The 12,669-nt window shown below is 34.1% G+C and overlaps 1 pseudogene; it reads left to right on the forward strand.

Annotated features, from left to right (window-relative positions):
* Window positions 1–1,565: 1,565 nt before the first annotated feature.
* Window positions 1,566–10,272, forward strand: LOC116134864 (annotated as a pseudogene).
* Window positions 10,273–12,669: the final 2,397 nt, after the last annotated feature.

Consider the following 12,669-nt stretch of genomic DNA (forward strand, 5'->3'; position numbering starts at 1 on the left):
TTCACTAGTGGTAGGGAAGGGACCCTTCAGTGTATTGATTTTCATTTATCTGTCAAATCAATAATTAATTAAGATAATCCTTATCCTATTCTTATATCCATTCATTAAATTTCAAATCCATTATGATTATATATGTCGATTGCTGTTTTACTTACCTTCACAAATAGATATGATCATTAGAATTGGTCTGGTCGTCTCCAAAGACTAATGAGATACGTCATAAATTGATTTGAACATCCTCAATAATAATAATAATAATAATAATAATAATGCATATATTAATACACCTAATATGATAAATCTTGTCCTAGAAAGAATTACAAAGATAAGATAATGAAATTAGGTACACCAAGAAGAAACGCAAGTGGAGAAGTTGTTATCAGCAATGAAAACTTCATGGTACATTAATTACCCTAAATTAATATACTACTGAACAATATAGTATTTAAATAGCCTTTTGGGATACAATATATCCTGCATAAAAATAATTAAGTTATTAAGAGTGTCCATAAATGAATTTAATTATACTAGCTATAAGCAACTTTATATTATATTATGGGCAAGACTCTACCAATTCAGGTGCCTACCTTTGTAGCTAATTGAGGGCTCATGCAAGTTTATATTTGGAACCATCGGCCCATAGCCTCCCCCAAATGGAATATGTGAGTGGTCCATTTCCTTCAAATCCAAATTGGTCAAAATTTTCAGCCTGTTGAAATGCATTCTAAAATCAAAATCAAAGACTAGTATTATTTAAACCCACTATTTTTTTTTTTTAAGTCTCAATATTAATTTTTATAAATTAATAATTATCTAAAAGGGAATTTATTCTTTTAGTATACCCTTTTTATTAATTTTCACAAAAATAGCTATTGAAATAATGAAATTTAATTCAGTAAAAAAAAAAATAATAATAAGGATGATGGGGTTAACAAAGAAATTTAAAAGAAAAAAAAAAATTAGAGAAGGACAATTTTGTAATGGGATATAAGATATTTATAAATTCAATTTTTAAAATAATTTTATTTATTATTGAGGCTTAGAAATAGAAAGAGATTTAGCGGGCTTGATTTGAATAACTCTAGTCAAATGAAATTACTTTTCTGCCCTGTTGAATCATGCAACATGTTTGATAACTTTTTGTGATGGAAAATAATAGAGATACCGGGAGTAGTATACCGAATTTGTGCACTAAATGACGTAACGAAATCCTGATTATCTATTAATTGTAACTTAATATTAATCAATGGTGCAAATTTTATCATGTCATTCGATTGCAGATGGTTTCAACTTCTGTAATGTTGAAAATTAAAATGGCTGCCTATCTAAGCGCAGACTTGACTTCCATGGTTCCACCGACTTCCACCAGCATCTCAGTGAGCCAATGGCTAGCTTTAAGCCACGCCTTTCAAATTACTTCACGGCCCAGATTCCGTCCCCTTATCAATCCAATCCTTCAATGTTATTATATAAAAGCTGTCTTAGGCTCACCTGTTCAGTTATGTTTTTGGTGGTGTAAGTAGTTTTTTGATTCTTAGTGCCAACTTTGGAGTAAGTTATTTCAGATGGGACGGGGAAATATTTACGGAAGACGCATACGAGTATTCACAATGGCTTTGCTGATTTACCTGGACTATAAGGTAAAGTTCCATTGTTACTACTGCTTGCTTACTATTTTGAAATCAACTGGACGAGAATCTTATTGCCTTATATGTTGTTTTTACTAAAGGCTGTACAGCAAAGAGAGAAATGGACTAGAAAATCAAAAAGATCTGCTTTATGGGAGAAGGTTCACAAGCGCAATGCTAAGCGTCTTCTCAATCTGTTTATAGAGTTGGAGGGGTTATGGGTGAAATTTGGGCAGTACTTATCCACACGTGCTGATGTGCTTCCGGGGGCATATATATCTCTTCTCAAGCAGTTGCAGGACTCGCTTCCTCCTCGCCCTTTACAAGAGGTGATTGTTCATCTACCTTTGAACTTTCTATATATATATTGCCAGATAGTGGAAGTCTGAATCTGACATTGCTTTGCTGATATTGTCATTGTGAATATGAAAGATTAAAGATTAGTGGTTTAGATATGTCTGTTTGCTTGCATAATGTATTTCGTCTTGGGTGTTTTATTGGTATTAGTCGCACAGTATCATGAGTGTATATTACTCTCAGGAGAAAACAAGAAAATTTTTGTTTGAAAATCTTTTACATTAACACTAAAATTTGGCGTGGCACTGTTTAAACAGTATAATTTTTTTTTTGTTATTTGTATTTAAGTTAATTTGATTATTATTTATATTAATATTTATAATAATAAATTTATAATAATTATATAATTAAAAAAATGATAAAAAATTAAAAATAAAATTTTATTCAATGCAAATATTAAACTACAATAACTCAAAATAAAAATTAACAGTAATTTAAAAATATTAAAATAAAAATAAAATACAACATAAACTAAAATAACAACTTAGTATTCCGGTAGATTAGTTCCGGATCTTTTAAGATCATCAAAATATTGAAAAAAACTAGAGTTATTTTGAGATTTTTGACCTTGTTGTTGAGCTCTTTTTTGCATTCTTGATTGCTCATTTTGAAAAAACTCACGTAAACTTATATTGATTATAGAATTCAAATCCTTGAATAAACAAATAAAAGATATAAAGATTCACCATGCTCTTTGAAATGTATTAATTGATCATTTGTGGAAAAAATATACTAATTCAGAAAATTAAATTACTATCAATATGAAATTTTACTTTTATGTTGTTGTTGTGTTTTTTTTTTTTGTATCATTTTTATTAGATGTAATGTTTTTCTATATTAAATGTAATGTTTATTTGATTAAATAAATGTTTAATTTTATTAAATTATTATAATTTTCAAAGTAATTATTATTTAATAAAAATATCATTCATAATATTTAATTAATATATACAAAAATGATGAGTAAAATAAATAAATTATTGATTATTACAATAAAAAAAGTAGAATATTCTAAGAAATATTTTTTTTAATGTAATATTTGGTGCAATGAGTAGAAGATGTAATAGTATTTCATACAAAAAAATAACTCTAATTTAGTGTGAAACTTGTACCAATTTGGTGCAATGGGTTGGAGATGGTCTCACTATTGAAGTGGGTGCATGATGAGCAAGAGGGGAGTTCTAGCTCACGAAGAACTGAATTGAATAATTCTACGTATACTTAAATTGCATCTTTCTTCCTTTTTGTAGAAATATATTTCTCTGAACAAGTATCAAAATGATTATCTCCTATGCCTCTTTCTCTTACTTTGTCTATGTATGTGCATATATTTCCTACATCTTCAGAATATCTAAGTACTTGATTGACTAAGTGGTAAGTTTTTGCTTGCACAGGTTACTCAGACCATAGAGAAAGAGTTGGGTCAATCTATGGATGTTCTCTTCATGGATTTTGTCAAAAATCCTTTGGCAACAGCATCAGTAAGATCCTCAAATTAATTAGTATTAGGATCTAGTGTGAGCTGTTGGGACAGTAAGTACATTCTGGGAATAAATATTGATTGTCATGTTGTATGCTATGCAGATTGCACAAGTCCATCGTGCCACTCTGATTGATGGGCGGGAGGTTGTTGTCAAAGTTCAACATCAGGACATCAAGACTATTATATTGGAGGTTTTAAATGCTTTTTTTATTTTAAAAAAAAAATATTTTTTACATATTAAGACCTGCAGTTATTAAATGGTTATTGGGTATACTATAATTGTATAGGACTTAAAGGATGCAAAATCAATTGTTGACTGGATAGCATGGGCTGAACCGCAATTTGACTTCAATCCCATGATAGATGAATGGTGCAAAGAAGCTCCAAAAGAACTTGACTTCAATCTTGAAGCTGGTATGATATATTTTTACATGAATGGACCAAATAAAATTCATCATATTTTTGTAATAAGAAACTAGTTGTTTTCTGTTATTGTCTGTGGCAAATGTGATATGAGGATGAGTTTCAATTAGATAATTGGTTCACTAGTGGAATTTGAATTGACAGAAGTAAATCACAGATTTGCACTTCCATTGAGTGGATAAGTTTTACAATTGCCAATTAGCTACAGGTTGTAGTGATGGCGGTAAATTTTGGCCGAGGCATATGTGCTGGTAGTAGCAGAGGCATTATGGTGGAATTCTGGTTGTGGTGCTTCTGGACTTCAGAGTAGACAGAGTTGGTGCTAAGGCACATGTTTGTGATAATTCTGCTGCCAAACCTAATTGGCAACACCTGTAGCATTCATGTGGTAAAGGAGACAGGACCATTGGCTGTGGTGGTAGCATTGACAATAATCACAGCAATAGTAATGTGGCTATATTTGGTTGGCTCTAGTGGTATTCCATGGCTGGTGGAATCTAGTTTAGTTGTAGTATTGAGGGTGATGGGCTTGGAGGTTGTGGCAATGGTGAAATTGGGCTTTTTCCCTTTTTGAGTCCTTATGGAAGTGAAACTAGACCTCCACAAATTGAGTGAATTTTAATGTAAAATGTGGGCCTCTCAATTCAACATGTCAAAACCTTTTCTTTTATCATGATATCAAAGGAATACATTCTCAAGTCCCTTCTCCCAGAATTTCCGATTCAATTTGGACATATAAAAACATCCTGTGAAATGTCTTTCATCTGTTCAGCATGCACTTATTTTTCTTATGATGCTTGTTTTGTGTTTGTAGAAAATACTAGAGTTGTGTCTAGAAATCTTGGCTGCACAAAGAGATGTGAAGATAACAAGCCTGCCAATAAAGTTGATGTTCTTATCCCCGAAGTTATTCAGGCATGATTTTAACTATTCTTTAGATTTAATGTGCTGAGTCTGCAATAGTTTTAAATTTGAAGGATATCTGGAATATTTATTGTTAGTCTTGTGTTATCATAAGTTATGACTTAGAGAAACAGAAAAGCGTTCTCCTGAAGAAACAAGTTCAATTTTTATTACTCAATATCCAGCAATTGTATTTCACGCATGCTATCTTAACAAATGGGCTTAACTTTTGGCTATAACTATTAGATTTTTAAATGTAAGTACTTCCCAGGATCTGATATATTGTATATTTGTCCTTCTATAATGCAACATTCAGCATGGTTGTTACGTATTGGGGAAGAGGGAGTACCCTTTTTTTGGTTTTTATTGGTGGTTTTCCAATTTGTTACTGGTGTTGGACTTTGATCTAAGTGTTTACATTGGAACTTGACTTACTTAGAATAGAGAACACTGCCTTTTTAGTTTCAAATATCTAACTGTGCATCTTGATTTTGTGATTGACAGTCGAGTGAAGCTGTCCTTATTCTGGAGTATATGGATGGTATACGTTTAAATGACTCTGAATCTCTGGAAGCTTTTGGTGTTGACAAGCAGAAGATTGTAGAAGAAATTACACGTGCATATGCCCACCAAATTTATGTTGATGGATTTTTCAATGGTGACCCTCATCCTGGTACTTCTTTTCACACCTTTTTACCTTTGTTTTCTGAAATTTTGTTTCGCCTTTGGGTTGAGTCATAATATTAATGTTCCGATAGAAGTTGTTCTTTTCTAGCCACAAATCCACTTGTCAACAATCAATTCCCTCCACCTATTCCAATGCTTTCTTTTTTGCTTTAATGCAGGAAATTTCTTGTTAGCAAGAGTTCTCCTCATCGTCCAATTTTCTCGACTTTGGGCTCAAAAGAAACTATCAAACTCTTGAAACAAGCGCTAGCAAAAATGTTCTTGGCATCTGCAGAGGTTTGCGTTAACATTTTGTTATTTATATCTATGTTAGAATAAAAATTCTAAAGATATGTAATTGGAGAGTTTCTGATGACACAATGTATTGAACTATGTTTGTTCTATGAGTTAATCGCTTTGTGAAATTCGTTCTTTCTACTTTAGGAGCATTTTATTCTTTCAATTGTCATTATTTGATAGAATGCGCAGGCTAGACCTATTATTTTTAACTTAGCTTGAAAGAGTTATCATAATGTACTAGCTTTATTTTATGAGGGACGATATCTCAATTTCACTATCTTGATTTTGGCAAATTTATTCACTTCAAACCATCTATCTTTCCAGATTAAGTAATAATTTTTTTGTCTTTCTCAAGGGGGACCATGTAGCTCTTTGTCTGCCTTCGCAGAGATGGGACTTAAGCTGCGTCTGACACTGCCTGAGCAAGCTATGGAAGTTACAACTGTGTTCTTCCGTAATTCCACACCAGCAAATGAAGCTCAAGTAAGCTTGCACTACTGAGTTCCTTCTCAACTAATTTTTTTTTACCTCTTGCTGATCCCCTCGTACAGGAAACCATGAAAAAATTGACTGAGAGAAACAAAAACATGAAGGCTATACAGGAAAAGATGAGCTTAGCCAAAGAAGTTACACTTTAATCCTGTAAGGCCGATCATCTCCTTTTATCTCATGTTTCCTTGAATATTCATACAAATTATTCATATTGTAATATGGTTATACACTTTGGTTCCAGGTTGATGCTTTTCCTGGTGACATTGTAATTTTCACGGGTCCTTATTCTTCTTAGAGGTATGGGATGAGATCTCCATTCCTTACCTTGTTTGACGACTGGGCACTTTTAACTCATAATCTAACATTTGTTAGGATTTCATCCACCATAATGTTCGCATAGTATATCTGATATAATGAGACCGTTTGCTGAATCTGTTCTAATAGGGTGAGTCCATTCTAACTTGATCTGTCACTTCATTATTTTTCTACTGGCTCATATCTGACTAAAATGTGATTTAACTTCTTAGAAACCTTAATAAGGGACCAGCAGTAAATCCACGGTGGATTTATGATACTCCAGTCCATTCTGGTGTGGAGGCTAAGTGAGGCAGTTATTAGTTGAGCTGGGAAATAATAATAAAATACTTGGAATTCAGGTTTGCACCTATTTTAATTTTGCAAAGAAATTTTAGCATCAATAAATGAAATTGGGTGGTATCCCAAATGAATTATTACTTCAGTTTCTGTATCCGTTAATTGGTTCACCTGTTTATACTAAATTTATGTTTGAAATTCATATTGACAATTGTGGAATGATCTAAGCTAATTTCTCTATTTTTGTGCCAAAACATGAAAAAGCCAAAATTGGGCTTAGCTCATTTTCTCTTTTTATGAGATTTTCATTAATGATGTCTTAGGTTGTGGCGTACAAAGATGGTGAGGTCATTATATATACTGCTGCTGGAGTGCTTGTAGTATCTATCCCGTCGTCTGTTCAGCCTGATAGTCTTTTATGTTTTTTCGACACAAAGGGTGTCACTGCAGGAATGTTACATTGGCTGGTTGACAATGGGTATGTATTTTCTTAAGCTTTATGTTCGTGACTCTCCTGCTTCGTTGCGCAGAAGTTTTTTGGAATAGTGATATGAAATTTTCTTAATTCTTAGTTTCTAATTTATGTTGTTGAGGTCTGCTGACATAATGTGGGGAGTTTTTATTAGAATTGTTCCACATGATTAAGCTGTGGTTTTGGATGGTTCTCCTGCCAGAGGAAATAGTTACAGTTCTGATGCCAGATGAAATAGTTACAGGGATTGGTTATCAATATGATCTAGCAGAACTAATGTTGACATGGATAGGATTTACCTGGTGATCTTTTTGGAATTTTGATCTTTGCGGTGGTTCTTTTTTGTCCTATTTTTGGAAATAAGCATATCTGTTTCATTTAGAATCATGGCATTTTTTGATATAGTTGGACATGACCCAAAATATGGATGCTGACTCAGATCTGTACCTTTGATTTTGGAAGAAATATAGAGTCTTTCCATAATTGGTATAATAAGAGAAGATGATCTGTAATACAATATACTCCAGATTTTGAAGCTAATAAGTTGTGCAATTGTAGATGTCCTAACTAGTATTAATCTCTATGTTGATGATATTTGTTACTCATATAACTCAAGATTTCAAGTATATTGGTGTATTCATGTCATTCTTCTCAAACAAAATAGCAAAAATCTATTTGTTAAGAGGCTCAAATTGTGGATTTTGAGCTTCTTCATTATGTCCCCATGTGTAATTGAGATATTAATAGGTGGAGTTCAGTGGTGACCCTCTATAGAATTTCAAAAAGATTCACTGGATTTGACATGATTCTGAACTAGCCGAGATAGCAAAAATTCTCAATTATGGATACTTTGATACAGAAGTGGCCTTGTGGGATTAAGATTGTTGGAGTTACTTTAACTGTTGTTTAATCTCAATTTGGCATTTGTCTTGCAGAAAACTCAAGTTGAGGAGAATGTTGCACATTTGGCCAGATTTTGGATCAAACGGAAAAAGCTCATAAAGGTGTATATCTTATCCTTGACCTTTTAAACATTCCTATGGGTAGCCACAGTTCTTATGTCAGATCTTCTATATTTGTACTGTAGTAACTTGGTTTTCCATGTTATCCCTCATGTGCTTAACCATACGAGTGGTTTGCACATGCTTTGGCTGAGCTTGGAGCAGAAATCCTTTGCTAATGGCTGACTGGGATGAATGTTTGAACCGGTTGCCATGTCAGTACCTGAAACTGAACCGGGCCAACAGCAGTTCTATCACTATCTGTCTTTCGGCTGGCTTTGTGGTGGAATAATTGAGGTATATAACATGCTAATGCTGCTTCAATGAATATAAGTTGCAATATGGTTTGGCCTGAAGCTTTCCAAATGATATTGAGTCATTCCGTTCGTTCTAAGATGTCATCTGGCCTATGGAATGTTTTTTGTGCATCTATTATTTCCTTATGAACCCTGCAATCATTGATAACAAATGTCTAGCCTATATTATTTGGTGTGTGTATAGATACCATGTGGTGATCTAGGGATTGATTGTGAGTTTGGTCTTTCTGCTGGCCTTAGATTGACAAGAATTTGACTATATTTTCAAATTCCCTACTTTCCCCCGTTCTAATGATACTTTTGATATAGCATGCGTCTGGGAAGAAATTTCAGGAGATTCTGAAGAAGCTTCATTCGACCCCTAAATATTGAAGGCGAGCTATATGTTGGAATTCCCCAGGTACTTGTAAACTTCACTTCTTACTCTTCTCAAGTTCCCTAGTACAAAAATATTGGTTTATGTGAAATATGCACACACTGTAATGTTCTTTCAAGCTGATATATTGTTCACTAGTTCTGTTCTTCATTTGAATAGAACTAGTTAGTCTACTATTACTTGGAAACTGAAGTAGCTGTTATCAATGGTGTTATCATGTCTTTCAATGGCTCCCTTCCAGGTGTGGAATCTCGACTTGCAACTCTTACCTTAGATACAGATGATCTCAACAAGCTGCCAGAGAGATCTCCTCGTCCTGAACTACCTTCTACATTCCAGATTGACAAAATTGCACAGCTCGCTACCACTGTGCCACTTTTATTTAACATACTGAACACTCGTCGTGCCATCGTACCTGCTGCTAACGGACATTGCTCTGCTCGTGCCCTTGCACGGTACTATGCAGCCCTAGTTGATGGCGGGGTGGTCCCACCCCCTCATTCCTCTTTATCCAAGCCACCACTTGGTAGTCATACCCACATCCCCAAATTTTCTTTACAGAACTCTAAAAAATCGAATGGTAAGAAAAGCGAGGTAACTGCTGCTTCAAATAACAAAACAAAAAATCATGAGCAGAACATATACAGTAAAGATTTCAAGGTTGGTAGTCATAAAAGAGATGCTAGTGGTGATCGTTACACTCCGCTTGATAATGGCTGCAACAGCATTATTCCTATCTATGATGATAATGCCAGCAAGATTTTCGATAACCCTAGAATTCATGATGCATTCTTGGGTGTGGGTGAATATGGGAATCTGGCCTTACCAAATGGACAATTTGGACTCGGGTTTAAAAGGTATACGGCGGAGGATGGATCATTCATTGGTTTTGGGCACTCGGGCATGGGCGGATCAACTGTTTTCTGTGACATAAAAAACAGATTTGCTATAGTGGTGACCTTGAACAAAATGTCATTTGGTACGGTAACTGCAAAAATCATTGAGTTAGTTTGTTCAGAGCTAAATATTCCACAGCCCGTGGAGTATTCATATATTCAGGATCTACAGAAGCCTCTGATTAACTGAAAATGATAGAATTTCTTATCTCCTTTGTATTTAATTATGCATAGACTATAAAAGCCAAATCAAACATTGCTTCCACAGAGGAAGAAGTAAACATTCTTGCTTAAGGTTTGATTTAACGAAGACAATTTAACTCCTTTTAAACTACTATGTAATTTTGTGATATATAGGAGACTGGTGAGGAAATTTTTTTTTTAACATTCATAGTATTAAAAAGAATTTCAACATTTTATTTTCATAATTCTCGAGGAAGTTGAAGTTGATTTGAATAAAAATAATGTGTATAAGTATCTGGATAGGAAATAAATTGTTAAAACTGAACTATGATTTTACGAGAAAAAAAAAATGCCATTGAAAATTTAACTTAAAGAATAAAAATAGAGATAGTTGAGTTGACAAAAATAGCATTTGAACCACAATTGAGTGGGCCCAATTATCAACTATGTCTCTCGGGTGTATTACTAAAAAGATCGTGAATTCAATTCATGACTGTTAATAGAGATAGCAATTAGAGCTCTAACTTGATTAATAGTTTTAAGGTTATGAGACTAGTTGAGGTGCGCGTAAGTTGGCTTTAACACTCCTGGTCATAAAAAAAAAAAAAAAATAGCCATTGAAATAATGAAATTTAACTCAGTAGAAAAAAAAAAAGGATGATGGTAGGGGTGGGAAAAAAAACCTGAAAACCAAAAACCGGTTTGAAAATTCAGTTTTTTTTTCTAAATTGTTCGGTTTGCCAAAATTAAAAAACCGGTTTATCACTTCGGTTTCGGTTCAATAATTATTATAACCGGTTAACCAGAACCGGATATGTAAACCGGTTTTTTAAAACAATATTTTTAAAATCCACAAATACATTAAACCAAATTTAACCCTAAACCGTTTTCGATTTTTCATTTTTGCTTGCTGCGCCGCTGCCGACCAACTGCCAAGATCCTTCACTCACTCGTCACCAGTTCCCGAAGTATTCATCCAGTCACTGTCGCTCGCCGGCCCGTCGAATGGTCTAAGTCACCGCCGTTATTCACTTCAGTCTTCGGCTGCTTCAAATCAAAATCGGCTTCTATGATTTGCCCTTTCAATCTTTGCTTTCACACTCTTGTCACTTTCCTTCGATTTTAAGGGTCTCCTCCAAATCACGTTCTCTTCTAAACCCACCTCTCTTCTCGTCTCATAAACAGAGTCTCTTCACAGAGGTATACTAAATCTNCGACTATAAAAGCCAAATCAAACATTGCTTCCAAAGAGGAAGAAGTAAACATTCTCGCTTAAGGTTTGATTTAACGAAGACAATTTAACTCTTTTTAAACTACTGGGTGCGTTTGGTGTAGTATTTTGGATAGGATTTTGAGGATAGTATTTGATTGTTGGATAGGGGAGTATTACGAGGTAAATTTGAAAAATTTATGAAAAAGCCCTTAGGTTTACTAATTTAATTAAAGACCCTACTATATAAAATGACAAAAACACCCCCACCACCTGCAGTGTCAGATTTTGGCCGCCACCGCCGAAATCTGGCCAAAAAATTTCATTACGGCACAGACCGATCGGATCTGTGTCGTAACGCATCATTATGGCCTTTTCCGGCCAGATCCACCACGGATTTGGCCGAAAAAGGCCAGATCTACGGCCTGTTATGGCCGTCGACGGTCGGAAAGGCCAAAACGACGGCCAAAGATGTGGCCGTCGTTTTCGGTCAACGACGACCAAGATACGGCCAGATCCGTGGTGGATCTGGCCGGAAAATGCCAGATCGGTGTAATTCCGGCCATTTATGGTTGGAATTTAGGCCGTTGTACAGATTCTGGCTATCACCGACGGTGGTTGCCAGAATCTGACAAGTTGAGTTGATGGGGGGGTTTTTGTTAATTTTTAAAAAAAAATTAGGGGGTATTTAGTGAAATTAATAACCTTATGGGGTCTAAAAGTAAATAAAAAAATATGATAATATTTCTAGAATAGTGTGCCAAACATTATTTGGAGAATAGGATTGGGAATATGGATAAAAATAGGGAGCCAAACGCAATAATATAATTTTGTGATATATAGGAGAACGGTGAGAAAAAAATATTTTAACATTCATATTATAAAAAAGAATTTCAATATTTTATTTTCATAATTCTCGAGAAAGTTGAAGTTGATTTGAATAAAAATAATGTGTATAAGTATCTGGATAGGAAATAAATTGTCAAAACTGAACTATGATTTTACGAGAAAAAAAAAGGGCCATTGAAAATTTAACTTAAAGAGAAAAAATAGAGATAGTTGAGTTGACAAAAATAGCAACTGAATGGTACAGTGGCTGAATTGTCAATTATGTATTTTGACTGTATTACTCGAAAAATCGTAAATTTAATTCATTTTGATTGTTAATATAGATAACAACTGGAGTTTTTATTCGATCGATAGTTTTAAAGTCTTATGAGATTAGTTGAGGTGTGCGTAAATTGACCCTAACACTCCTCGTCATACAAAAAAAATAGCGATTGAAATAATAAAATTTAACTCAGTAGAAAAAAACAAGGTTGATGGTAAGGGTGGGAAAAAAACCCGAAAAACCAGGTTGAAACCGGT

This window comes from Pistacia vera, unplaced genomic scaffold, assembly GCF_008641045.1.
Source record: "Pistacia vera cultivar Batoury unplaced genomic scaffold, PisVer_v2 Contig292, whole genome shotgun sequence".
NCBI classification, from domain to species: Eukaryota; Viridiplantae; Streptophyta; class Magnoliopsida; order Sapindales; family Anacardiaceae; genus Pistacia; species Pistacia vera.